The sequence below is a fragment of the Lissotriton vulgaris genome, chromosome 9 (assembly GCF_964263255.1).
Source record: "Lissotriton vulgaris chromosome 9, aLisVul1.2, whole genome shotgun sequence".
NCBI classification, from domain to species: domain Eukaryota; kingdom Metazoa; phylum Chordata; class Amphibia; order Caudata; family Salamandridae; genus Lissotriton; species Lissotriton vulgaris.
This window is the reverse complement of record NC_141697.1, coordinates 1,047,860,049-1,047,886,742: the sequence shown is the minus strand read 5'-3', so window position 1 is coordinate 1,047,886,742 and position 26,694 is coordinate 1,047,860,049.

The following is a 26,694-nucleotide window of genomic DNA, read 5'->3' as shown; positions in this document are numbered from 1 at the left end:
TAATCCAATGCGACTTTACACGCCCCGAGATGGGCGGGTTCCTTAACCAGCAAAGCATTGTGGTATACAGAGTCCTGTCATTTCGCGCACTATTTCTGGAGAAAACAGTTCGCGCCCTCAGATGGGCCCCCAACCAACAGTGACAGCTCTCATCCCTAGCCGGTGTCCCACGATGCGATTCGGCAACTTCCTAGTCGCGTGGCCCCCCCAGTTAGATGGGGTGGTGCAACTCAGCGACTTGGGCAGCCGCCTAGTATTCACGCTCCGTTTGCCCAGTAAATTAAGTTGCACTCTGACACAGGCGAAAGGTGGCAAACCTTTATTTCCAGTATGAGCTGCCAGCTGCCTGCTGTTTCCAAATCCAGTCTCTCCCATACGTTATGCCTGACGCGTTTCTGGAAGATATGACTTCCTTCATCAGAGGCTTTCACAGGATCGATGTGTGCTTTAGGACTCTGTTCCTCTTAATCCAATGCGACTTTACACGCCCCGAGATGGGCGGGTTCCTTAACCAGCAAAGCATTGTGGTATACAGAGTCCTGTCATTTCGCGCACTATTTCTGGAGAAAACAGTTCGCGCCCTCAGATGGGCCCCCAACCAACAGTGACAGCCCTCATCCCTAGCCGGGGTCCCACGATGCGATTCGGCAACTTCCTAGTCGCGTGGCCCCCACAGTAAGATGGGGTGGTGCAACTCGGCGACTTGGGCAGCCGCCTAGTATTCACGCTCCGTTTGCCCAGTAAATTGAGTTGCACTCTGACACAGGCAAAAGGTGGCAAACCTTTATTTCCAGTACGAGCTGCCAGCTGCCTGCTGTTTCGAAATCCAGTCTCTCCCATACGTTATGCCTGACGCGTTTCTGGAAGATACGACTTCCTTCATCAGAGGCTTTCAAAGGATCGATGTGTGCTTTAGGACTCTGTTCCTCTTAATCCAATGCGACTTTACACGCCCAGAGATGGGCGGGTTCCTTAACCAGCAAAGCATTGTGGTATACAGAGTCCTGTCATTTTGCGCACTATTTCTGGAGAAAACAGTTCGCGCCCTCAGATGGGCCCCCAACCAACAGTGACAGCTCTCATCCCTAGCCGGTGTCCCACAATGCGATTCGGCAACTTCCTAGTCGCGTGGCCCCCACAGTTAGATGGGGTGGTGCAACTCGGCGACTTGGGCAGCCGCCTAGTCTGATGGAGCGAACTGTTTTCTCCAGAAATAGTGCGCAAAATGACAGGACTCTGCATTTCGGCATACAAAACAGCCTTCTTCAGTGCATTGAGGTGTTCACAGGATGCGCAACACAATTCGCGGCTTCAAATACCCAGCTGCACCCTGTTGCGTGATTGATAGCTCCGCCACCATGGTGAGTCAGATTGTGGCAAGCTCAATATCGCCTACATGTCCCAGAATGCCAAATTCAGGTAAGTTGAGAATATTGGGGGAAGAAAAGGCATCACGAAGTTTAACACCCTCAATGTCAGTGTGCCTCCCAAAGTTCATACCTCCTCGGGTCCCCATGTCCGCATAAACCTCCAATCCTCCGGGCAAAATGAAGGTGTGGACATCGGGAATGAATTCCACGTAGTCCGCCGCCCAGCTCCTCCCGAGATTGATGGTGGGTTGCAGCGCAAATCCAGTACCCTGGAAAACAGCAGACCGTCGAAACAGAAGCCAACAACACCGCAACCACTTTGCAATGCGGGGGTCTCTGCGGCGTGAATATTGGCGTTCACGCTGAAAATATCCAAAGTATTCTCCTCCAGCAGAAGAAGAAGAGACCACAGGCGGGGACGTTTGGAGGCATTTATTCGGAGCACAAAAACGGCAAATGCATTTCGGCATACAAAACAGCCTTCTTCAGTGCCTTGAGGTGTTCACAGGATGCGCGACACAATTCGCGGCTTCAAATACCCAGCTGCACCCTGTTGCGTGATTGATAGCTCCGCCCCCATGGTGAGTCAGATTGTGGCAAGCTCAATATCGCCTACATGTCCCAGAATGCCAAATTCAGGTAAGTTGAGAATATTGGGGGAGGAAAAGGCATCACGAAGTTTAACACCCTCAATGTCAGTGTGCCTCCCAAAGTTCATACCTCCTCGGGTCCCCATGTCCGCATAAACCTCCAATCCTCCGGGCAAAATGAAGGCGTGGACATCGGGAATGAATTCCACGTAGCCCGCCGCCCAGCTCCTCCCGAGATTGATGGTGGGTTGCAGCGCAAATCCAGTACCCTGGAAAACTGCGGCGTGAATATTGGCGTTCACGCTGAAAATATCCAAAGTATTCTCCTCCAGCAGAAGAAGAAGAGACCACAGGCGGGGACGTTTGGAGGCATTTATTCGGAGCACAAAAACGGCAAATGCATTTTGGCATACAAAACAGCCTTCTTCAGTGCCTTGAGGTGTTCACATATATATATATATATATATATATATATATATATATATATTCACTGAAAAAAAGTTAAAATAACATGTTAGTTAGGAGAATATGTCAGTGACATCATTAATGTTTTGAATTAAAAAAAACTGAAATTCCACAGTGATAGTTGCTGCGGCTATGGCGACTGACTCCGGAATCTGGGGGTCACGGTTCGATCCCCGGCACCAGGCGGCAGATTAGCCCAGCACCATGTGACTCTGGGCAATAGCTTGCTTAATCTTCCCGACGGCCCCCAGCTCCTAGAGACCCTTATGGGTGATTGTGCGCTTTACAAATGTGGATTATATTATTATAGTTGCTCTTTGGACAAGTTTTACATATAGTGCACTTTGTTCTTAGTAGATACTTTATATTACTCATTGGCGTATTTTTCATGAGAGTTTCACTGTCTGCAAACAGTGCAGCACAGAGTAAACTCGCTCCTTTGATTAAACAGTAATAACAGTACCCACTTTTCTACTTATTTCCACTTCTATTCTTAATGTAGGGTCAGGGACTGTCAAGGGTTTGATACAGGTAAAGACTGTTCATAGTAGGGCATTAGTTAGGTAACAGGGCTACCGTATCTCGAGGAACCGGGGCTCAATTCTGAAAGGTGTCGTGCAATGCAACACAGTACCCAAAGATGCTGTGCTGCGTTGCGGGACAGGGAGAGAGCACAAGAGCGCCATATTCACAGAGTTATGGCACTCTCCTCCCCTCTCCCTAATGCCAGTGCTGATTTCAGCTGCTGTGTGCTAGGCGCGCACCTTAGCACCATAGTGCTAGGGTGTGTGCCTGAGTCTAGCATAGGTTTTGTACAGGAAGGGTACACTTCCTGTACAAAATACTATGCCTAGACAAGTTGTTCTTACTTTGTATGTGTGCTGTACAGTGCAGCATGCATGCAAAGTCAGAAAAGCACAGAGAAAGCTAAACATTTCTCCATCTAATGCCTGCTTTTCAGTGGCGTTAATGTTTGGCACTAAATCCTTTCTACTAATGTCCATGTACCACCCATGTAACACCCCCTTAATGCAAAGTAATGCAAAGCAGCATTTCGCGCTGGCTTGCATTACTTTTACATACAAACCAAAGCTAATACCAATAAGCGTTGGTTTGTAAATCCCAAAACAGGTTTAGCATTGGGTTTGTTTTGAAAAAGCAACGCTACCCAATGCTAAACCTTTGAGAATCTGGCCTTGGTTTTCCCTGAACAGTTGTATACAGATTGAAAACTGTGTGAAGGATAGGTTACCCTTTCATCTGTGGTTCATAGTCAGCATGAACTTGGCTACCTATGGAGTGTATGGTATAGGTTCCATGTTGCTTATAACACAAGCCTCTCCTTTATGATTTAAATAGGCTCAGTGGGATGTAGACCCCATGGCTTTGGAGGTGCAAGTTTCGGCTCTGGGGTGGGCCATTAATGGGTCAAGAGGGGAACCGCGTGAGTGCCATTTTGTTTGGCTTTTTTTTAGATTCTGCAGGGGTCCTGCGTGATCACGGAAATTTGTGCCAATTTTTATTTTGTTTTTGGCCCAAGGAGGGTTCCTCTAGGTCGCCCCAATGGGTACTAAGGGGGTGCAGGGTATCCCTACCTTGTCCCTATATACCTTTTTTTTTAAATCCTGTAAAGACTGCCAGCAACCTTTTTCTGATGTTGCTGACAGCCATTCCGCTGTGTTCGTAAAGTAAGAAACATTCCCATGGAACTAAGGGAAGAATTCATACAGGAGTTGAGGAAATTGGAGGATGGTGGAGTAAAAGAGCAAGTAGAGTCCTCTGATTGGTGGAAGCGTGCAAGGCCAATGGCTGCGTAAGATTGTGTGTGGGTTTGTGAGATTGCAACAAGAACATTCAGGTGGATACGTTTCCGCTTCTAAGGACTAGTGAACTTTTATCTTTTACCAAGGACATGTGTTGGTTTTCAACTATCGATCTGGCCACTGCTTATCATCAGGTCCTTCTGCATAGAAGGAGGTTAACTGTGTTTGTTACGCCAATTGAGCGTGTTTTTAGAGGGCTGCTTTTGGGTTAGCACTGGTGGAAGCTAAGTTCCAAAGACTTATGTACACTGTGTTTAGAAAAATGAAGAATGTGACAGTTTTCCATTCTTGTCATGAGTACAACAAACAACAAAGTCTGAACATGATTGAAAGTCGAGAGAAGTCTTGGAGGGACTTGAAAAGGTGACAGCTGAATACTAAGGGGCAGATTTATGAGGCCCTTGCGCCTCTTTGCGCCGCAATTGCCTCACTTTATTTGACGCAACGGCGGCGCAAACAATGCGCCCTATTTACAACGTGACACATCTAGGAGATGCGTCACGTTGTAAAGCCCTGCTCCATAAGGAGGCGTTCCTGCACAGGGGGGGGGGGCGTTCCTGCGCAGGAACGCCTCCTAAAAGTGGCTGAGTGAAATCTATGAGATTTCACTCAGTCACTTTCAGGCCAATGCTGCGTCAAAACCCTGCGCCTGCTTGAAGCAGGCGTAGGTCTTGACGCAGCATTGTGAAGATGAGGCACCCCCGAGCCTTGCTGGAGCTGCGTCGCGCTTGCAACGCAACTCCAGCACTGCGCCACCTTTACGGCACAGATGCGTCACGCATCTGTGCCGTTTGTGCCCCATGGTGCGCCGCATTGTAAATGCGGTGCACCATGGGTGGCGGAGCTGTGGCGCACATTAACTGGCGCATCCCTGGGGATGCGCCAGTTAACATAAATCTGCCCCAAAAAGTGTAAATTTGCTAGGAACAGTGTCACGTTCATGGAACATGAAGTCAGTTCTACGGGTATCTGACCAAATGTATATAACTGGTAGAATCAATAAGGGAGTCGCCTTTCCCAAAGAACATAGACAATGTTAGTACCTTCTTGGGACTAACAAAATTTTATTCAAAATTTGTAAATATTTTTTCAGAAAAAATGTATCCAATTAGGCAATTGTTGAAGAATTCATGCAAATTAACTTGGTTGCAGGAGTGGCAAGTTGCTTTTGAGGGTATAAAGTAAGACATCTACCGAGCTCCACCCTTACAGGGGTTTGGTCATGAGTGCTAGATTGCGATTATGACAGACCAACATAGTAAAGGCCTGGGGGTTATTCTTTCAATAGCTGATGAGGATGGTAAGGAATTAGTAAGAATGTTTGTTTCCTGTGCGCTGACTACCACTGAGAAAATGTACTTGATTGAGAGGGAGACACTGTGTTGCAAAAAAGGACTAGAACATGTCTGTCAGTTTGAGTGGGTTTGCCTGTATTGTTGCATTGTGATGATAAACTTCCAACTAAAGTGCTCACCACTAAGGAGTAGTATGGGCATCACCACATTTGGTTGTATGTTGATGCAGGGGCGGTTCCTCGACTAGGACAGAGGGCGGTCGCCTCACTGCTTTCTCGCAGTGCGAGGAGCAGAAACATAAAATGGTAAAACTATCATTTTACTTCTCTGCTTCTCGCACTGCGAGAAAGCAGAAGTGTTGGATTGGGGGCGGGCGGGTCAGGGAGGAGTGGCTTGCCTACTGCTGAGGGTGCTGACTGTTTGGTCAGCCCCAGGGCCGACCAAACCAGTCATGCACACTCTGCCTTTTCTCCATGTAGGATGCATGCAGCCTACATGGAGAAAATGGTCTCCCTACAGGCGCTTGGCTAGTCGGTGTCCCGACCAATCACAACGCTGTCATTCAGCGTTGTGATTGGCTTAGGGGAGGGGAGGGAGGTTGCCTGCTTCCTGTTCCTGCTGTAGGCAGGAGAGGAGCAGAAACATTGAGGGAACGGGCAGCGAAGGTAAGTTAACTTTTTATTTTAAATTAATCCCGCCCTTGCGACCCCCCACCCGCGTGTCATGCCGGCCGTGGCTGTGTTGATGACTTTGTTGGATCACATGTATGAAGTGCTCAATATGCAAAGAGTGAGGAAAAAGGTAGGGGATTTCTTAAGCTCTATGCTTTTGGCTATGAAAAAGATTTCCAACGATGAGTGGGGTACCTGTTGTGTTGAGAGGGTGTGTGAAAATGGGGAAAATGGCATTAGTAAGGAAGAATGAAAGAGCTAGAAAAAGACAAAGTACTGTTGAGGGTCACTGATATTGTGATGGGGGATTAGCTAGGAAGGGAAAATGTGGATTGGAATGTGAATGCCTTATAGCAAGTGAGGAATGAGCTGTCTGTGGCTTATGGGTGATTGATGAGAGGAGGGACATAATATTTCCCCAGAGTCTAATAGGGAAAAAATGTTGGACATTAACAATGAAGGGCTTGTGGATATGAATAAAACTAAGCAAAGGATCAAGGATTTGTACTGGTGGCCAGGGTGGATTTGAATGTTAAGAGGAAGGTCTCTACCTGTGTGGAATGCCTTATTTGGACTAGTTTCAGACCACCTTTAGAACCAGTTGCACCCAATGAAGATTCCACGCATGCCATGAAAATAGTTGGTATCAATGTTGTGGAACCAGTTCAGGAAGAAAAATGGAAGTTGAGGTATTTGATTGTTATGTTAGACCATTTTCTTAAGTGGCCAAGGGTGGAAGTGATGTGCAAGGCAGAAGCCTATGCTATTGTGAAATTTGTGGGCTTAGTGTTCCATAGAGAAAGAGCTGGGTGAGTGATATTGGAAGCCAATATATGTCAGAGATTTTCTAATGTTACCTAGTTGGGAATGGTATCAAACACAGCATGCCCTTGATCAATCAACCTGAAGGCAATGGGTGTGTGAAGCGATTTAACCGAGATATAAGGCATCATAGAACTAACGAGAAGGGATGTGCATGATTTGGGCTAACAGGATTGTACATGTGAAAGTAAATGTGATAAACCTTTTGTTTAAATGAGGGGTAAGATGCCTCCTATAAAGGATAAACTTGGGTAGATGGCAAAGTGAAGGATTGTCAAATAGTTGCCTGTGGAATTCAAGAAGAGAATTATTTGAGAACAGGCAGCATAAAACAATACGTATAATAAAGTATACTGGGGTACATTAGTGGATCTGGTGGTAGGAGACTTGGTCAGGGTCAATAACTGTGGCCTGCTGAAGAAACGTGAGAGCCCATTCTCCATTGCTGGTTGAAAAATGATTGTGTTGTGCAATGTGCACAACTGAGTGATGGAAAAGTATGACATACAAGTCAGGTGCATAATGCAGCCATAGTGGAGAGGTTCTAATTGACATCCACCTCCGTGGTAGAGCTCTCGGTTGGATGAATGAAGAAACCATTTCGAGAAGCACACTGTGAGAATGATGTCTTTGAGTGAGCGTAGGTTGCTCATGAGCATGTAGCTAAGGGAAGGTTTGGTAGAGTTATAGTAAAACCAAAGAAGTTGGATGATTATTGTGTGAGTAAATCCATTTTACCTTTATGAGATCACATTACCCATGGGGAGTTCTCTTTGAATTTATACATTTTTGAACTATGATATTATTTTTATTAACAGGTGCATAAATTGGTGTGTTTTTTTGTGTTTTTGGATGAAGAAGTGTTTTGTTTAGAATGAAGTGAGTAAAGGCATTTTATCGGATGGCATAGAGGGAGCAGCAGTGCTTGTGCTGAACTGGGTACCTAATTAGAGAAGTAGTTGCAGTAACAATATCTTCTATTCAATGGAAATTAGCAGAAGTTTATCAATATGTTGACTCACACAAATTGAAAACAAAATATTATTCTGTACTGTTGAAGCACCGGAATCATTTTTAAAATCAATAAAATGAGTGAAATTTAAAAAAGGGAAAATATTTTTAATTTATATAATATTTATTGTTGAGACTCAAACAACTTCAACAAAAAAAGAGAGGTCAGGTCAGTCTTAGAACTGCCACAAAACTGGAGCAAAATTTAGAAGAGTAACACACTCACTCAAGTTGAGTAGGAAGGCCCTCACACACCGACCTAGTCAGTGTCATGCTTCATCACTGGGCCCCACCAAAGAGGCCGAGTGCCTCTTTGGTGTGCTGCGACGCCAGAAAGACTGCGGAGCTGGTTGTGTGAAAAGGGTGTGACGTGAGAGTAACTACAATTAAAAGTGCCTGAGAGGGTATCGAAAAAAAATGTTTTTTAATGAGTGATCCCTAAGACACAGGTGAGTAGTATTTATGTGTCTGAATTTACATGCCAAGGTTTTAGGATTGGTTAAATTCAGCTAAATACAAAAAGTCAGTCAACATGTTTCTGCCATACGGGTGGTTTCAATTTACCAAGGCATTCATCAGGACTATACCCCGGCGGTATGGACTCTCTAATCGTCCACCCTAACCTGGGGGCGTGAAAGTGAAAATAAAAAGGTGAAAAAAGTGCTTAAAAAATTAGAAGAGCGAGTCGCTCATTCTAAAGAAAAAGAACTCCAAATTCAGGAGTGTCTCAGCACCTGTAGAGTGAAAATACACAGACAAAGATACACAGACATACATATAATTAATATGCGCCATTGCAATTGATCATAGTGCTCCATAGATGGTGGCAAACAATGGTGTGCCCACAGTAAACGCTATTTTTAGCACCATCCAAGTAGCCCTGTGGGGATGATAGCGATTAACTCTGGGAAGTGAAGTGCTAGAGGTGTTTTGTTAAAACTACAACTGTAGATGTGGGGTTAAAAACACGATGTAAATTCTCCTTAAAGGAGGGATCAATGGACCAAGAGGTCTGTGACCCCCCTAAGATGGTAACTTGGGTGATATCTCACTTTAAAATAGGGCGCTACTTGCACCATGGGCCTCGGGAGGAGGGTTGGAGCGCACCTGGCACATCCTGAAATGAAAGAGGATTGAATGTAATTGCTTCCAAAGCATTTGGTACTTAGCTCGTTACATCGGGATACCAGTCCTGTGTCCAAAGTACACTCACGCCCTCAGCGCTCACAGCCCGCTCTGAACCTTCGGATTGCCTCAAAACCGGACCCCGACGATGGTGAACGGGGCCGGCGAGTGAGTATAAATGCGTTGTTGCTCTCGGGCGCGTTGTTCCGGGTGGGCGTGTCTAGCCCAAACGAGGCCTGAGACGCACACGCCCACGTTGGGGGGGCGCGGCCCGTTTCCAAAGCGAGGCTTGGAAGCAGGAGCCTATCGGGACTCGGCCAGGGTATTAGCCGGTAGGCTTCTGTAATTGTAAGGCTGTTTTCGTAGCGATGTATGGAAGACTACGGGGGCATTAATGAAAAAGATGGGGAATTGTCAAAGGTGTACCAAGGCAGTGGGTACTTGAGGCGGAATTACAGCACTGTGTGTGCTGAATTGTTGGTATGCTAACTAGGCAGGGATTACTCCTGCATATTAGCGCGGAGTGGGAAAACAAGTGTATAAAGGCAATGGGTACTATTGTGCGAGTTTGCAGCACTGCGTGCGCTGAGTTACTAATGCACTGCCTCAACAGGATTATTCCTGCTTATTTGCGCTGAATGGGAAAACGAGAGGAAAATATTCCTGGGATAGTGTTCTTACTGATAGGTAAGGGAAAAAGAAAGAAAACGCACATGCATTCAGATGTTAAGCACATGTTACTAGAATTACTGAATTACTGATATTGATTCGAGGACCCCAGCTACTAGGTTCACGAAAGGACAGTGTTCCACGGGATGTCGTCGTTGAGGCCATTGGTGTTAGTGCCTAAACGATACACCCAATAATTGATGAAACAATTGATGGCACAAGAAATGTAACAAACAGACTGTTCGAAAAAGAGCAACGCTGGGTGTATCGTTTAGGCACTAACACCAATGGCCTCAACGACGACATCCCGTGGAACACTGTTCTTTCGTGAACCTAGTAGCTGGGGTCCTCGAATCAATATCAGTAATTCAGTAATTCTAGTAACATGTGCTTAACATCTGAATGTATGTGCGTTTTCTTTCTTTTTCCCTTACCTATCAGTAAGAACACTCTATCCCAGGAATATTTTCCTCTCGTTTTCCCATTCAGCGCAAATAAGCAGGAATAATCCTGTTGAGGCAGTGCATTAGTAACTCAGCGCACGCAGTGCTGCAAACACGCACAGTAGTACCCATTGCCTTTATACACTTGTTTTCCCACTCCGCGCTAATATGCAGGAGTAATCCCTGCCTAGTTAGCATACCAACAATTCAGCACACACAGTGCTGTAATTCCGCCTCAAGTACCCACTGCCTTGGTACACCTTTGACAATTCCCCATCTTTTTCATTAATGCCCCCGTAGTCTTCCATACATCGCTACGAAAACAGCCTTACAATTACAGAAGCCTACCGGCTAATACCCTGGCCGAGTCCCGATAGGCTCCCGCTTCCAAGCCTCGCTTTGGAAACGGGCCGCGCCCCCCCAACGTGGGCGTGTGCGTCTCAGGCCTCGTTTGGGCTAGACACGCCCACCCGGAACAACGCGCCCGAGAGCAACAACGCATTTATACTCACTCGCCGGCCCCGTTCACCATCGTCGGGGTCCGGTTTTGAGGCAATCCGAAGGTTCAGAGCGGGCTGTGAGCGCTGAGGGCGTGAGTGTACTTTGGACACAGGACTGGTATCCCGATGTAACGAGCTAAGTACCAAATGCTTTGGAAGCAATTACATTCAATCCTCTTTCTTTTCAGGATGTGCCAGGTGCGCTCCAACCCTCCTCCCGAGACCCATGGTGCAAGTAGCGCCCTATTTTAAAGTGAGATATCACCCAAGTTACCATCTTAGGGGGGTCACAGACCTCTTGGTCCATTGATCCCTCCTTTAAGGAGAATTTACATCGTGTTTTTAACCCCACATCTACAGTTGTAGTTTTAACAAAACTCCTCTAGCACTTCACTTCCCAGAGTTAATCGCTATCATCCCCACAGGGCTACTTGGATGGTGCTAAAAATAGCGTTTACTGTGGGCACACCATTGTTTGCCACCATCTATGGAGCACTATGATCAATTGCAATGGCGCATATTAATTATATGTATGTCTGTGTATGTTTGTCTGTGTATTTTCACTCTACAGGTGCTGAGACCCTCCTGAATTTGGAGTTCTTTTTCTTTAGAATGAGCGACTCGCTCTTCTAATTTTTTAAGCACTTTTTTCACCTTTTTATTTTCACTTTCACGCCCCCAGGTTAGGGTGGACGATTAGAGAGTCCATACCGCCGGGGTATAGTCCTGATGAATGCCTTGGTAAATTGAAACCACCCGTATGGCAGAAACATGTTGACTGACTTTTTGTATTTAGCTGAATTTAGCCAATCCTAAAACCTTGGCATGTAAATTCAGACTCATAAATACTACTCACCTGTGTCTTAGGGATCACTCATTAAAAAAAAAAAAATTTCGATACCCTCTCAGGCCCTTTTAATTGTAGTTACTCTCACGTCACGCCCTTTTCACACAACCAGCTCCGCAGTCTTTCTGGCGTCGCAGCACACCAAAGAGGCACTCGGCCTCTTTGGTGGGGCCCAGTGATGAAGCATGACACTGACTAGGTCGGTGTGTGAGGGCCTTCCTACTCAACTTGAGTGAGTGTGTTACTCTTCTAAATTTTGCTCCAGTTTTGTGGCAGTTCTAAGACTGACCTGACCTCTCTTTTTTTGTTGAAGTGCATTTAACCGGGGACTGAGAGAGTGTCCTTGAATCTCCCTACCTCTCCCTTTGTTGTAATATAGAGACTCAAACAACAACACACAAAAACTTTGCAGTAATGCCCAACTCCCCCGTCCCGATTCCCTTCCTCAATCCGGCAGGTGACACATGACTCCGAGCACTGTTGAACGTTCAAGTCTTCCACTGGTTGAGGCAAGTTGGCTCCAAATATCCAAGACACTCATCCCTCTGTCTCCTCCATCAACCCCCTATCTCAGGTCCACCACTAAGAGTCACAGCTCCTCTTCCCTATTCTCCCATAGAGACCATCCCCACTACACTCTTTTGAAATTCCTTGGGCAGCCAGACCTTTGTATACCAATTTCTCCCGCATAAAACAAACATCCATCTCCCTGTTCCAATCTTGTAATCGTGGGCCCATCAGTCTCCCCCATCTCTGCGCAATCACCCTTTTCACTAATGGAAAGCCCAGATTCCCCAATATCTTCTGATGGGAGGTAAGATCAGAGGTTCCACACGCCCACAACATCAACTAGACTTGCCTTGCAATGGGCTCCCTAATAGCCTTCTCCAGCTGAGATTTCACCCCCTCCCAAAATGCGTGGATCCTGGGGGACTCCCACAGCATGTGGAAGAAGGACCCTCCCTTTTTGCATCATCCGCCGATCTGCCAATTCTATGCAAGAGTGTCCTAGTGTAATGTATCCTTTGAAGAATTTTAAACTCGATCAAACGGAATCTCACCTGTATGGCCCCTTCCCTAGGAAACTGCAATGCTTCCTGCCACCCATCATCTTCCAGATCTACCACATCTGTCTGCCAGTTTTCCCTTAAGCGTGTTAACTCACCCTGCATGTTGGTAATGAGTGTCTTATAGGTAAGGGAGATTGCTTTGGTTGTCCTATGACCATCCAGAAGTCGTCTCTCAAAGGGGAACTCTTCCATTGTATCCTCATCCAGAGCTATTCTGTCCTGAATGGCATGCTGAGGTTGATATTATTTAAAAAGCTGTGCGGGTGCCATGGTATAGTCCTTGCTAAGATGAGCAAAATGTAACATACCATTTGCATCTCACACGTCCTGTAGCATGGAGAAGCCAATGAGATCCAGTTTCTGAATCCCTGCAGGGCCGAAACTGCTCCCAACCTCGTGCCCAGCCACAACGGGCTTTGGGTGTCAATGTCTTTCCCAACCTCATTTATTTCTGGAGGATACTCCAAACCGCACACACTGTTTTTGTCGCCACTTGGGTACTTGTGATCATTTTGCTACCATAAAGGACATGGGGATAGTCCTTGGCTCCTAAGATTGTGCAATCATTTCGGTAGGCCAGATCCTCCAATGCCACATATGCCCACTCATTCACAATACTGACCTGAGCAGTCTCAAAAAGGAAAAAAAACAAAAGGAAAAATATTAAATTCCTCCACAAGTGTCCTTTTTCATCTTGCACTACCTTCTTCGCCTCCTTGTTTACTGCAACTGCCAATTATTAATGTTTAGCGCCAACTGGTACAGGAGAGGATCAGCAAACCTAAGTCCAGTGACCCAGGTGCAGTAATGGATTGCTTTGTGTGTTTTTCTCTGACGGTTCGCAGAGGGGAACCCATTCTAAATAACTATTTACATTTTTACTACAATTACCTGTCTCAGTGCCAATAGAAATGTCCAATGTAATAACTGAGGTACCCATGCTTTTTGTAAATGCATATCCCTATCTATATTTCTAGGTGCAAGGAACACACAAGGGAATTAAGGGATCAGGGGTATAAGTATTTCTAAAGGAAAAAGTGTCCCTTAAGTGGGGAATGTCACAAATCATTTATACATAGAGATACAATGAAGTCTACTTATGATAGTCCAAATGGGCTACCTATTTATTAAAACAAGATAAAAACATTGCAGTGGGTAAACAAACAAAAGGAAGGACAAATAAAGCTTCTAAACTCAGACACATCAATGTGACAAGAATGAGTACACAATGGTTAGGGGACAAACCTTAAGTAGCAATGCTCACATATAGCAATGATCAAGTTTAACATTTGAGTCAAGGTATTATTGTTGATGACGTTTCGATCCCTTAGTTAGCTATAGGTGTGGTAAATGAAGATGCAAGAGGAGAAAATGCATTGCAAAGACATGAAGATTCTACAATAGAGATCATCATCAGGACATAAAGAGTTATGCCTGAGACAGCATGTGGATTACGGCAAATGTAACCTCATGCCAGCAAGAAGAAACCAATTGGTGGTCCTGCGAAAGCAAAACTGAGTGACATTTCTGAAAGTGGCAGAGTGGTAGCCCAGATGGAGATATGTGAGGACTCTTTCATCTCTCTCATTTTTCATTTCCCTGATGAGCTGTACTTTGCCTTGCCAGCATACTTGCATGAAGGGGAATATCCAGCAGCATGTTTCGGCACCAGTAAGACCACATACCCGCTCAATGAGCCCAACAGTGATCCCTGCGGCCAATCCCAAGACACATTTTAGCTGACTATTGACTTACTGGGATTAAATGTAACCTCTAGGCGTAAGGAGCGAGTCCACCATACCCAATCCACACTCACACTGGTAGGTACTTTAGCTATATCGGGCTGGTGGTGAGTAATAGGTTTATGGCACTCTTAGGTCATTCACACATGCAATCTGATTGTATCAAGCAATCTAGTATGGTGCATAAGGTAGGGAAAAACCACCAATCCCCCAAATCGTGGTCCCAAGGCCACTTCACTGTAAATGCCAATCCACTGCACACCTTTAAAATATTAGTACATATAGTTGCATGTATGAGTCATAATATGGATTGTCTTGTGTTTTTCATAAGGATTTAATCAGTTTCTCCTGAACGTGAAGTTCGTCCTGTGCTTCACGTGATCAGTTTCTTAGTAAACACGTGCTTCGTCGCTTTTATTTGGGATTACCCCGCGACTTCCTCAGGGCTATGAGCAATCTTTTGAAGTTTCTTTGTTCCGGCGATATTTCCAACCCAGAAGGGTATCAGTCTGTTTGGTAAAGTTATACCCAGTATTCAGAGTTTCTTTATCATTTTGGAAGGGTAGCTGTTCTATCTCTAACCGCTGCCCAAATCCGGCAGGTAAAATTGGAATCCAGCTCTCCCTTCTCCCCTTGGCGAGTGCGTCAATGGAGTCCGCAGCGTTCTCGACTCCATTGGTGCACTCTATGACCAAGACACAATGATTTAAATGTAATATATTAGAAGATTGGTAACCAATGCAGTATGACTACACCCTCAGCTATGGAATCTCATTTTTACGTCGAACTACCACGTTTTGAACCAAATCAAGAGCTTGGTAATGTCACCCTGTCAATGCTACAGCTAAGGAAATATCTGATTCTTACTTCTTCAGATTGTCTTCCACAGGAGTGATCATTGGCTATGGGAGCAGGAGTAAGCTTGGAAATCTTGCATACATCTCTTAGTCGAAGTCTTTACGTCAATATGAATCCCCAAAACCGTGGAATATACACAAATATAGGTAGAAATTTACGATTCTTCGATTTCCTTACATTTGGAAGACCCTGTCTTAAAAGTGATACCACTCACTAATGTCGATAACTCATTCCTGGAATACTATATCGAGGGGGAAACTAATCTGAAAACATTTTCTGTCAGGATTCTGAGTGTTTTTTACTGACCATAAAAACAGCAGAACAGGCTGTGCTTCTATATCACAGATTCCAAAAGATCCTTTTACCTTTACAATTAAACGCATTTTCTGAGCAAATCCCACTAGCTGTATTAAGCATTTAAACACACAGCAGCTGCTCGTGAAATATAACAAAGATATAGAATATTCCGGTCGAGAACTTTTAGGTTTAATTGCAAACTCACTGTCCCTAGATCAAAGTATCTTTTTGGTTGAGGCATGTCCGTCCTACATCTGCTTGGAATTAAGAGTCTTTGCACAATATTCGATGTCCAAAGAAGGTTGATTTAAATCCCAATTTCTCTTGCCGCCTGGCAAACACAAAGGATTTCAATTGCTTTTAATGAGAAAAACAATGCCAAATTGTCAACATTGCTAACAAAAACCCTAATTCACTGAAGAAAAATACAGCTAAAGTGGTGTAAGTATTCACTGCGAGGCCCGTTAATGTTTGTAATGCATTGGTTCAGTATCGTATGCAGCGAAAGGTTTTATTTTGCTCTCCATCTGCCTTTTTGTGTTCACTTGAGTTTATGCAACTGTCTGTGACAGTACCAGAGGCCGCACTTTGTCTAAAAAGCTGCTAAATATTGTGGGCCCGATTCACAGAACTAACTTAAAACAAAATCCTAAACTTACTACTTTTGGTATTCACAGAAGTTAGGATTTTGTCTTAAGTTTGTCTTAAGACAGACTTAAGACAGACTTAAGACAAAATCCTAACTTCTGTGAATACCATAAGTAGTAAGTTTAGAATTTTGTCTTAAGTTAGTTCTGTGAATCGGGCCCTGTGTCCCTCATTTTCAAATATACAGCAGCCTTGTGTGCCAGTGTCCCAAAATCAGGCTATCTCACTGCCATGATAACATGGGACTGACCTATCAATACATTCTAACCTCAACAGTGGTGCACAGTGATGCTCTGGTGCGCAGTCCAAGTTTTCACCAATGTGCAGATAGTGAATATGGTGATTTGGGACCTGTCAGTCATACCCCCTTGTGCCCCATCAAAAGCCATGATAAAAGAAGAAGGACATTCCCCTGTCTTATCTCAGCTTCTGATTGGACATAAGGATGTGTGCCTCGCTCTGGCGCCCAGTTTGTTTGATCTGGAATTTTGGAATCGAGGAAGTACATGTCGAGGACTACCTCAGGTAAGCTTCCACCTTGTGAGTGGGAGCATGTTTATGTTGTTTATGTGTTGTCTGCGAGCGTGCCCCCGTGTACGTGTATGTGAGTGTGTGTATTACTGCTTGTATTTGTGACATCATTCAGAATTATATCGGGCAGATGTCCCCAAAGTATTACATTAAGGATCTTTGCTCTAAAAAGAGTCAGAGGGCCTCCTGGGAACAGAGAGCAAAATAGTTCACTCCCTGTATATTACCTTTTCCAAGGAAGTTTAAAAGCACAAGCCTGCTTCACCGCCTATCCCCCCAAAAAACCCTCTTTGCAAGGCAATGAGCAAATGAGGCTTTCCATATTATGTAAAAATAATATTTAGAACACTTCTACCAAAACACCTGACACTCGTTGAAATCATCTGCGGCGTACCCCAGGGCTCTTCCCTCAGCCCAACGCTGTTCAACATCTACATGACACCCCTCGCTCACGTCGCCCGACAGCATGACCTCAACATCATCTCCTACGCCGACGACACCCAGCTGATCATCTCCCTCACCAAAGACCCTCACACCGCCAAGACCAACCTCCAAGAAGGAATGAAGGCAGTTGCCGAATGGATGAGGAACAGCCGACTGAAGCTGAACTCAGGCAAGACGGAGGTCCTCATCCTCGCCTCCACCCCTTTAGCCTGGGACGACTCCGGGTGGCAGACAACACTAGGAACAGCCCCGACACCCACCGACCACACACCCAACCTAGGGGTCATCCTCGGCTCCACCCTCTTCATGACCAAGCAGGTCAACGCCGTCTCCTCATCCTGCTTCAACACCCTACGAATGCACTGCAGGATCTTCAAATGGATCCCCACCAAGACGAGAAGAACAGTCACCCAGGTCCTCGTTAACAGAAGGCTGGACTATAGAAACGCCCTCTATGCAGGAACGTCGGCCAAGCTCCTGAGGCGATTGCAATGCATCCGGAATGCGTCGGCACGTCTGATCCTCGACATCCCCCGCCGCAGCCACGTCACACCCCACAGAGAGACCTGCACTGGCTCCCCGTCAACAAGAGGATAACCTTCATACTCCTCATCCACGCACACAGAGGTCTCCACAAGACCGGCCCAGCATATCTCAACAGACGACTCAACTTCTACACCCCCACCCGCCAGCTTCGCTCCGCTAGCCTCGCCCTCGCCACAGTCCCCCGCATCTGAAGAACAACCGCCGGTGGAAGATCCTTCTCCCACCTCGCTGCCAAGACCTGGAACACCTTCCCCACCAACCTACGACAGACCCAAGACCTACTGGTCTTCAGAAGACTCCTCAAGACCAGGCTCTTCGATCCCTAGCAGCACCCCCCGCAGCGCCTTGAGACCCTCATGGGTATGTAGTGCGCTTTATAAGTGTCATGATTGATTGATTGATTGATTGATTGATGTGCTTAATTAAAACCGTATATCACTTCAAAACAAAACAATAAGGTAGTCGTGTTAGTTTTATTACAAGATTCTATTCTGAATAAGGCTTCTTCAAAATCCTTCCAAATAGGATAGATCAGATAATTTATGAAGAGTAAGCAATCCCTAGTTATTGTACGATCCACAGTCTTTTTTTGTTTGTTAAATAATTTTTATTGAAAATACAATACCAAAAATAGATAAAAATTATACAAGAATGCATACATCAAGTATTGCAGTCTCTAGATATTCCTTAAAAAAAGATCATTTATCATTTTGCATAACAAGAAAACCATAAGAAAGAAGAAGAGAATGGAAAAGGGAAGCAAGAAAGTGAGGGAATGAGGTGAAGGAAATAGAAGGGAGAAAACAAAGGTCAGAAAAAATAAAAAATATTTAATTCAGATATTGATGAACGCATGGAGAGAAAGGCTTTGAAAGGTAACCAGTATAAATCTGATTTAATCTTCTGGTGTAGCGTCACCGATGAAATAGTATTAATTCTATGCTTGTCACAAACAAAGTTCCACAATGTTAACATGGATACTTTAGAAACGTAAACCAAGAGCAATAAAAAGATCAAACATCAAAGGCTTTTGGTGATAAGTGTTGTAAGCTAGGGGCTTAGGAACCTAGGAACACATTTTGGAAAGTTAGTGGTATATTACAATTAAAAATCTTTAAACATTTTGACCGAATAGAGTTCCAAAATGTATAAACATGAAAGCAGTAGTATTACATATGCGTCAGAGAACCATTACATGTGGAGCATGACCACCATAAGGGAGAAGCAGAATGGTCAAATTTAGAAATACAATCTGGGTTCATAACAGCCCTATTATACATTGAAAAAAGAGGGATTGGGTAATGCAAGCAGCTCTTGAAGTACTAAATAACTTAAGCCGAAGTTTATGCCAGAATTGAACAGGGAACGATGTGGATAGATCTGTTTCCCATGTCAATTCAAGAGAGCTCTTAGTTCTAATAGAAATATATAACAGCAAGGTTTTATATATACAAGCGGCTTTGGGGATAGATTCATGAAGGCTCAAATTTTCGACGTTTCAGAGGAGTGTGTGCAAGAGAAGAAAAAGGAAATTGGTGAATACGAAAAAAAGAATGGAGAGTAGAGGAGATTAATTCATATGCATTTAAAAATGAGTTAGGCAAGTGTTTGTAGTTGGGAAAAAGTATAACAGAAGTCTCATTTACAAATGGGTGAACACACATAATACCCTTTTCTTTCTCATGTTTTGTAGTAGAAAGATTTGTAATGAAATGTAAGACATTTATCATACCAAATCGATGTGAATCAAAAGCATTGATGAAAGGTAAGATTTGTGGAAGATAAGATATGTAATAAGTGATGTGAGTACTTCAAAATGGGATTTTTAGAAATGAACGTACAGTTAGACATATGAATGATATCTTTGAATGAGAAACCATTCATTAGGGATTGGTCTAATGTAATCCAACGTGGAGCAGGCAGGTCTTGAAAGTCAAGAAGAAGGGCAAAAAATGTTCTAATTAAAAAGGCAGAGCAATAAAGTGTAAAATCAGGAAATGGTACACAACCCTTATTTTTTGGACATTTACGTTTTAAAAGGGCAAGATGGGCATGTTTATTATTCAATAAGAATGTTGTACAAATGGAGCCAATTTGTGCAAAGTTGTATTTAGGAATCTTATCAGGTAGCGTAGAAATAGTATATATACATATGGCACAATCATCAGCTTGATGGTATCAAGTCTGTCCCATTATGACAAATGCAGAGTAGACCAGGCTAAAATTAAAGTGTATAGTTTAGATTTTAATGCATTCAAATTATATCTAAGGGTGTGGGGTATGTTAGAGGAGAACCAGACACCAAGATATTTAATTTTCGAGGGACACCATATAAAATTGGTATTAGTGAACATATATTGATAGCCAGAAGAGTTCAAAGGTAGAATTTCAGTTTTGGAGAAATTAAGCTTATATCCAGAGACAATGGAATATAATGTGATCTCCTGTATGAAATGATCTAAGGAGGATAAAGGTTTAGACATATATACCAACACACCATCAGCTAAAGCGGATGGCTTGACCTGAAAGGAATTGTGTCTGATTCCAGAAATGAGCGCTTTGCAATGTATTCTCTCAAGGAAAGGTTCTAGGCAGAGAACAAATATTAAAAGGGAAAGGGGACAACCTTGTCTAGTACTTCTGTGTAAAGAAAAATAAGGGCAAAAGCGACCATTGACAAAAACACTGGCACGGGGGTCAGTATATAGCAATTTTATAAAAAAGATACATTTTGGGCCAAATCCAAACCAATGAAGAGTAGTAAACATAAAATGCCAAATAAAGCGGTCAATGGCTTTTTCAGCATCTAGGGATAAGGCCACAGTAGGTATACTGCATTTGCAGTTAACATAAGAACATTAGAAAACATTCTGGCATTGTCCACGGCCAGTCTCCCCTTGATAAAACCTGATTGGTCAGGTTTAGCAAGCAGTGGCAAATCAGTTTCAAGTCGTGAGGCTAGAATTTTGGCATACATTTTGCAATCAAAATTATTCAAGGAAATAGGTTGATAATTCTTGCAAATGGTTTGGGAATAATAACAATTAGGACATCTTTAAAAGGAACCAGAAGCTTTTGAACTTAAAATAAATTAGTTGAAAAGTTCTAATAATTTGGGGGGAAAAAATGTAGAGAAGGAGGAAATGAGTTCCATTGAGAATCCATCTGGACCAGGTGCCTAAGCTTTTTTCAGAAAAGGGGGTGGTGATGAACAGAGTGTCTGAATTAAGCAGACCACTCTTACCCGGTCCAAAGATCAGGGCTTGATCCATCACCGTTATTTAGCTCACTGCACCATCCCAGCTCAGAACCTGGCTATATGCAAATCAGTCTGTCCCTGGCCCAGTGCATCATGGGAACAGGGCAGACTAAACTACCAAGCCAATTCTTCACCAGAAAGGAAACAAGCTTCCGGGGACCGGTTTCTGGCATTTCAGCCGTTGTCGGTCCGGCTTGCTTGAATCCTGATGGTGCAGTGAGCAAGGGACTCATGTCTGAGTATACCCTGCCACACCTATAGTGGCCAAAAACGATTCAGAAAAGGGGGTGGTGATGAACAGAGTGTCTGAATTAAGCAGACCACTCTTACCCAGTCCAAAGATCAGGGCTTGATCCATCACCGTTATTTAGCTCACTGCACCATCCCAGCTCAGAACCTGGCTATATGCAAATCAGTCTGTCCCTGGCCCAGTGCATCATGGGAACAGGGCAGAATTAACTACCAAGCCAATTCTTCACCAGAAAGGAGACAAGCTTCCAGGGACCGGTTTCTGGCATTTCAGCCATCGTCGGCCCGGCTTGCTTGAATCCTGATGGTGCAGTGAGCAAGGGACTCATGTCTGAGTATACCCTGCCACACCTATAGTGGCCAAAAACGATTCAGAAAAGGGGGTGGTGATGAACAGAGTGTCTGAATTAAGCAGACCACTCTTACCCAGTCCAAAGATCAGGGCTTGATCCATCACCGTTATTTAGCTCACTGCACCATCCCAGCTCAGAACCTGGCTATATGCAAATCAGTCAGTCCCTGGCCCAGTGCATCATGGGAACAGGGCAGACTAAACTACCAAGCCAATTCTTCACCAGAAAGGAGACAAGCTTCCGGGGACCGGTTTCTGGCATTTCAGCCGTCGTCGGCCCGGCTTGCTTGAATCCTGATGGTGCAGTGAGCAAGGGACTCATGTCTGAGTATACCCTGCCACACCTATAGTGGCCAAAAACGATTCAGAAAAGGGGGTGGTGATGAACAGAGTGTCTGAATTAAGCAGACCACTCTTACCCAGTCCAAAGATCAGGGCTTGATCCATCACCGTTATTTAGCTCACTGCACCATCCCAGCTCAGAACCTGGCTATATGCAAATCAGTCTGTCCCTGGCCCAGTGCATCATGGGAACAGGGCAGACTAAACTACCAAGCCAATTCTTCACCAGAAAGGAGACAAGCTTCCGGGGACCGGTTTCTGGCATTTCAGCCGTCGTCGGCCCGGCTTGCTTGAATCCTGATGGTGCAGTGAGCAAGGGACTCATGTCTGAGTATACCCTGCCACACCTATAGTGGCCAAAAATTATTCAGAAAAGGGGGTGGTGATGAACTGAGTGTCTGAATTAAGCAGACCACTCTTACCCAGTCCAAAGATCAGGGCTGGATCCATCACCGTTATTTAGCTCACTGCACCATCCCTGCTCAGAACCTGGCTATATGCAAATCAGTCTGTCCCTGGCCCAGTACCATAAGCGTGGAAGGGTATACTCAGATGTGAGTCCCTTGCTCATTGCACCATCAGGATTCAAGCAAGCCGGGCCGACGACGGCTGAAATGCCAGAAACCGGTCCCCGGTAGCTTGTTTCCTTCCCAGTATAAGAATTGGCTTGGTAGTTTGGTTTGCCCTGTTCTCATCATGCACTGGGACAGGAACAGACTAATTTGCATGTAGCCAGGTTCTGAGCTGGGATGGTGCAGTGAGCTAAAAAACGGTGATGGATCAAGCCCTGATCTTTGGACTGGGTAAGAGTGGTCTGCTTAATTCAGACACTCTGTTCATCACCACCCCCTTTTCTGAATCATTTTGTCCACCATTAGCGTGGAAGGGTATACTCAGATGTGAGTCCCTTGCTCATTGCACCATCAGGATTCAAGCAAGCCGGGCCGACGACGGCTGAAATGCCAGAAACCGGTCCCCGGTAGCTTGTTTCCATCCCAGTATAAGAATTGGCTTGGTAGTTTGGTTTGCCCTGTTCCCATCATGCACTGGGACAGGAACAGACTAATTTGCATGTAGCCAGGTTCTGAGCTGGGATGGTGCAGTGAGCTAAAAAACGGTGATGGATCAAGCCCTGATCTTTGGACTGGGTAAGAGTGGTCTGCTTAATTCAGACACTCTGTTCATCACCACCCCCTTTTCGGAATCATTTTGTCCACCATAAGCGTGGAAGGGTATACTCAGATGTGAGTCCCTTGCTCATTGCACCATCAGGATTCAAGCAAGCCGGGCTGACGACGGCTGAAATGCCAGAAACCGGTCCCCGGTAGCTTGTTTCCTTCCCAGTATAAGAATTGGCTTGGTAGTTTGGTTTGCCCTGTTCCCATCATGCACTGGGACAGGAACAGACTAATTTGCATGTAGCCAGGTTCTGAGCTGGGATGGTGCAGTGAGCTAAAAAACGGTGATGGATCAAGCCCTGATCTTTGGACTGGTTAAGAGAGTGGTCTGCTTAATTCAGACACTCTGTTCATCACCACCCCCTTTTCTGAATCATTTTGTCCACCATAAGCGTGGAAGGGTATACTCAGATGTGAGTCCCTTGCTCATTGCACCATCAGGATTCAAGCAAGCCGGGCCGACGACGGCTGAAATGCCAGAAACCGGTCCCCGGTAGCTTGTTTCCTTCCCAGTATAAGAATTGGCTTGGTAGTTTGGTTTGCCCTGTTCCCATCATGCACTGGGACAGGAACAGACTAATTTGCATGTAGCCAGGTTCTGAGCTGGGATGGTGCAGTGAGCTAAAAAACGGTGATGGATCAAGCCCTGATCTTTGGACTGGGTAAGAGTGGTCTGCTTAATTCAGACACTCTGTTCATCACCACCCCTTTTCTGAATCATTTTGTCCACCATAAGCGTGGAAGGGTATACTCAGATGTGAGTCCCTTGCTCATTGCACCATCAGGATTCAAGCAAGCCGGGCCGACGACGGCTGAAATGCCAGAAACTAGTCCCCAGTAGCTTGTTTCCTTCCCAGTATAAGAATTGGCTTGGTAGTTTGGTTTGCCCTGTTCCCATCATGCACTGGGACAGGAACAGACTAATTTGCATGTAGCCAGGTTCTGAGCTGGGATGGGGCAGTGAGCTAAAAAACGGTGATGGATCAAGCCCTGATCTTTGGACTGGTTAAGAGTGTGGTCTGCTTAATTCAGACACTCTGTTCATCACCACCCCCTTTTCTGAATCATTTTGTCCACCATAAGCGTGGAAGGGTATACTCAGATGTGAGTCCCTTGCTCATTGCACCATCAGAATTCAAGCAAGCCGGGCCGACGACGGCTGAAATGCCAGAAACTGGTCCCCGGTAGCTTGTTTCCTTCCCAGTATAAGAATTGGCTTGGTAGTTTGGTTTGCCCTGTTCCCATCATGCACTGGGACAGGAACAGACTAATTTGCATGTAGCCAGGTTCTGAGCTGGGATGGTGCAGTGAGCTAAAAAACGGTGATGGATCAAGCCCTGATCTTTGGACTGGGTAAGAGTGGTCTGCTTAATTCAGACACTCTGTTCATCACCACCCCCTTTTCTGAATCATTTTGTCCACCATAAGCGTGGAAGGGTATACTCAGATGTGAGTCCCTTGCTCATTGCATCCTCAGGATTCAAGCAAGCCGGGCCGACGACGGCTGAAATGCCAGAAACCGGTCCCCGGTAGCTTGTTTCCTTCCCAGTATAAGAATTGGCTTGGTAGTTTGGTTTGCCCTGTTCCCATCATGCACTGGGACAGGAACGGACTAATTTGCATATAGCCAGGTTCTGAGCTGGGATGGTGCAGTGAGCTAAAAAAACGGTGATGGATCAAGCCCTGATCTTTGGACTGGTTAAGAGAGTGGTCTGCTTAATTCAGACACTCTGTTCATCACCACCCCCTTTTCTGAATCATTTTGTCCACCATAAGCGTGGAAGGGTATACTCAGATGTGAGTCCCTTGCTCATTGCACCATCAGAATTCAAGCAAGCCGGGCCGACGACGGCTGAAATGCCAGAAACCGGTCCCCGGTAGCTTGTTTCCTTCCCAGTATAAGAATTGGCTTGGTAGTTTGGTTTGCCCTGTTCCCATCATGCACTGGGACAGGAACAGACTAATTTGCATGTAGCCAGGTTCTGAGCTGGGATGGTGCAGTGAGCTAAAAAACGGTGATGGATCAAGCCCTGATCTTTGGACTGGGTAAGAGTGGTCTGCTTAATTCAGACACTCTGTTCATCACCACCCCCTTTTCTGAATCATTTTGTCCACCATTAGCGTGGAAGGGTATACTCAGATGTGAGTCCCTTGCTCATTGCACCATCAGGATTCAAGCAAGCCGGCCCGACGACGGCTGAAATGCCAGAAACCGGTCCCCGGTAGCTTGTTTCCTTCCCAGTATAAGAATTGGCTTGGTAGTTTGGTTTGCCCTGTTCCCATCATGCACTGGGACAGGAACAGACTAATTTGCATGTAGCCAGGTTCTGAGCTGGGATGGTGCAGTGAGCTAAAAAACGGTGATGGATCAAGCCCTGATCTTTGGACTGGGTAAGAGTGGTCTGCTTAATTCAGACACTCTGTTCATCACCACCCCCTTTTCTGAATCATTTTGTCCACCATAAGCGTGGAAGGGTATACTCAGATGTGAGTCCCTTGCTCATTGCACCATCAGGATTCAAGCAAGCCGGGCCGACGACGGCTGAAATGCCAGAAACCGGTCCCCGGTAGCTTGTTTCCTTCCCAGTATAAGAATTGGCTTGGTAGTTTGGTTTGCCCTGTTCCCATCATGCACTGGGACAGGAACAGACTAATTTGCATGTAGCCAGGTTCTGAGCTGGGATGGTGCAGTGAGCTAAAAAACGGTGATGGATCAAGCCCTGATCTTTGGACTGGGTAAGAGTGGTCTGCTTAATTCAGACACTCTGTTTATCACCACCCCCTTTTCTGAATCATTTTGTCCACCATAAGCGTGGAAGGGTATACTCAGATGTGAGTCTCTTGCTCATTGCACCATCAGGATTCAAGCAAGCCGGGCCGACGACGGCTGAAATGCCAGAAACCGGTCCCCGGTAGCTTGTTTCCTTCCCAGTATAAGAATTGGCTTGGTAGTTTGGTTTGCCCTATTCCCATCATGCACTGGGACAGGAACAGACTAATTTGCATGTAGCCAGGTTCTGAGCTGGGATGGTGCAGTGAGCTAAAAAACGGTGATGGATCAAGCCCTGATCTTTGGACTGGGTAAGAGTTGTCTGCTTAATTCAGACACTCTGTTCATCACCACCCCCTTTTCTGAATCATTTTGTCCACCATAAGCGTGGAAGGGTATACTCAGATGTGAGTCCCTTGCTCATTGCACCATCAGGATTCAAGCAAGCCGGGCCGACGACGGCTGAAATGCCAGAAACCGGTCCCCGGTAGCTTGTTTCCTTCCCAGTATAAGAATTGGCTTGGTAGTTTGGTTTGCCCTGTTCCCATCATGCACTGGGACAGGAACAGACTAATTTGCATGTAGCCAGGTTCTGAGCTGGGACGGTGCAGTGAGCTAAAAAACAGTGATGGATCAAGCCCTGATCTTTGGACTGGGTAAGAGTGGTCTGCTTAATTCAGACACTCTGTTCATCACCACCCCCTTTTCTGAATCATTTTGTCCACCATAAGCGTGGAAGGGTATACTCAGTTGTGAGTCCCTTGCTCATTGCACCAT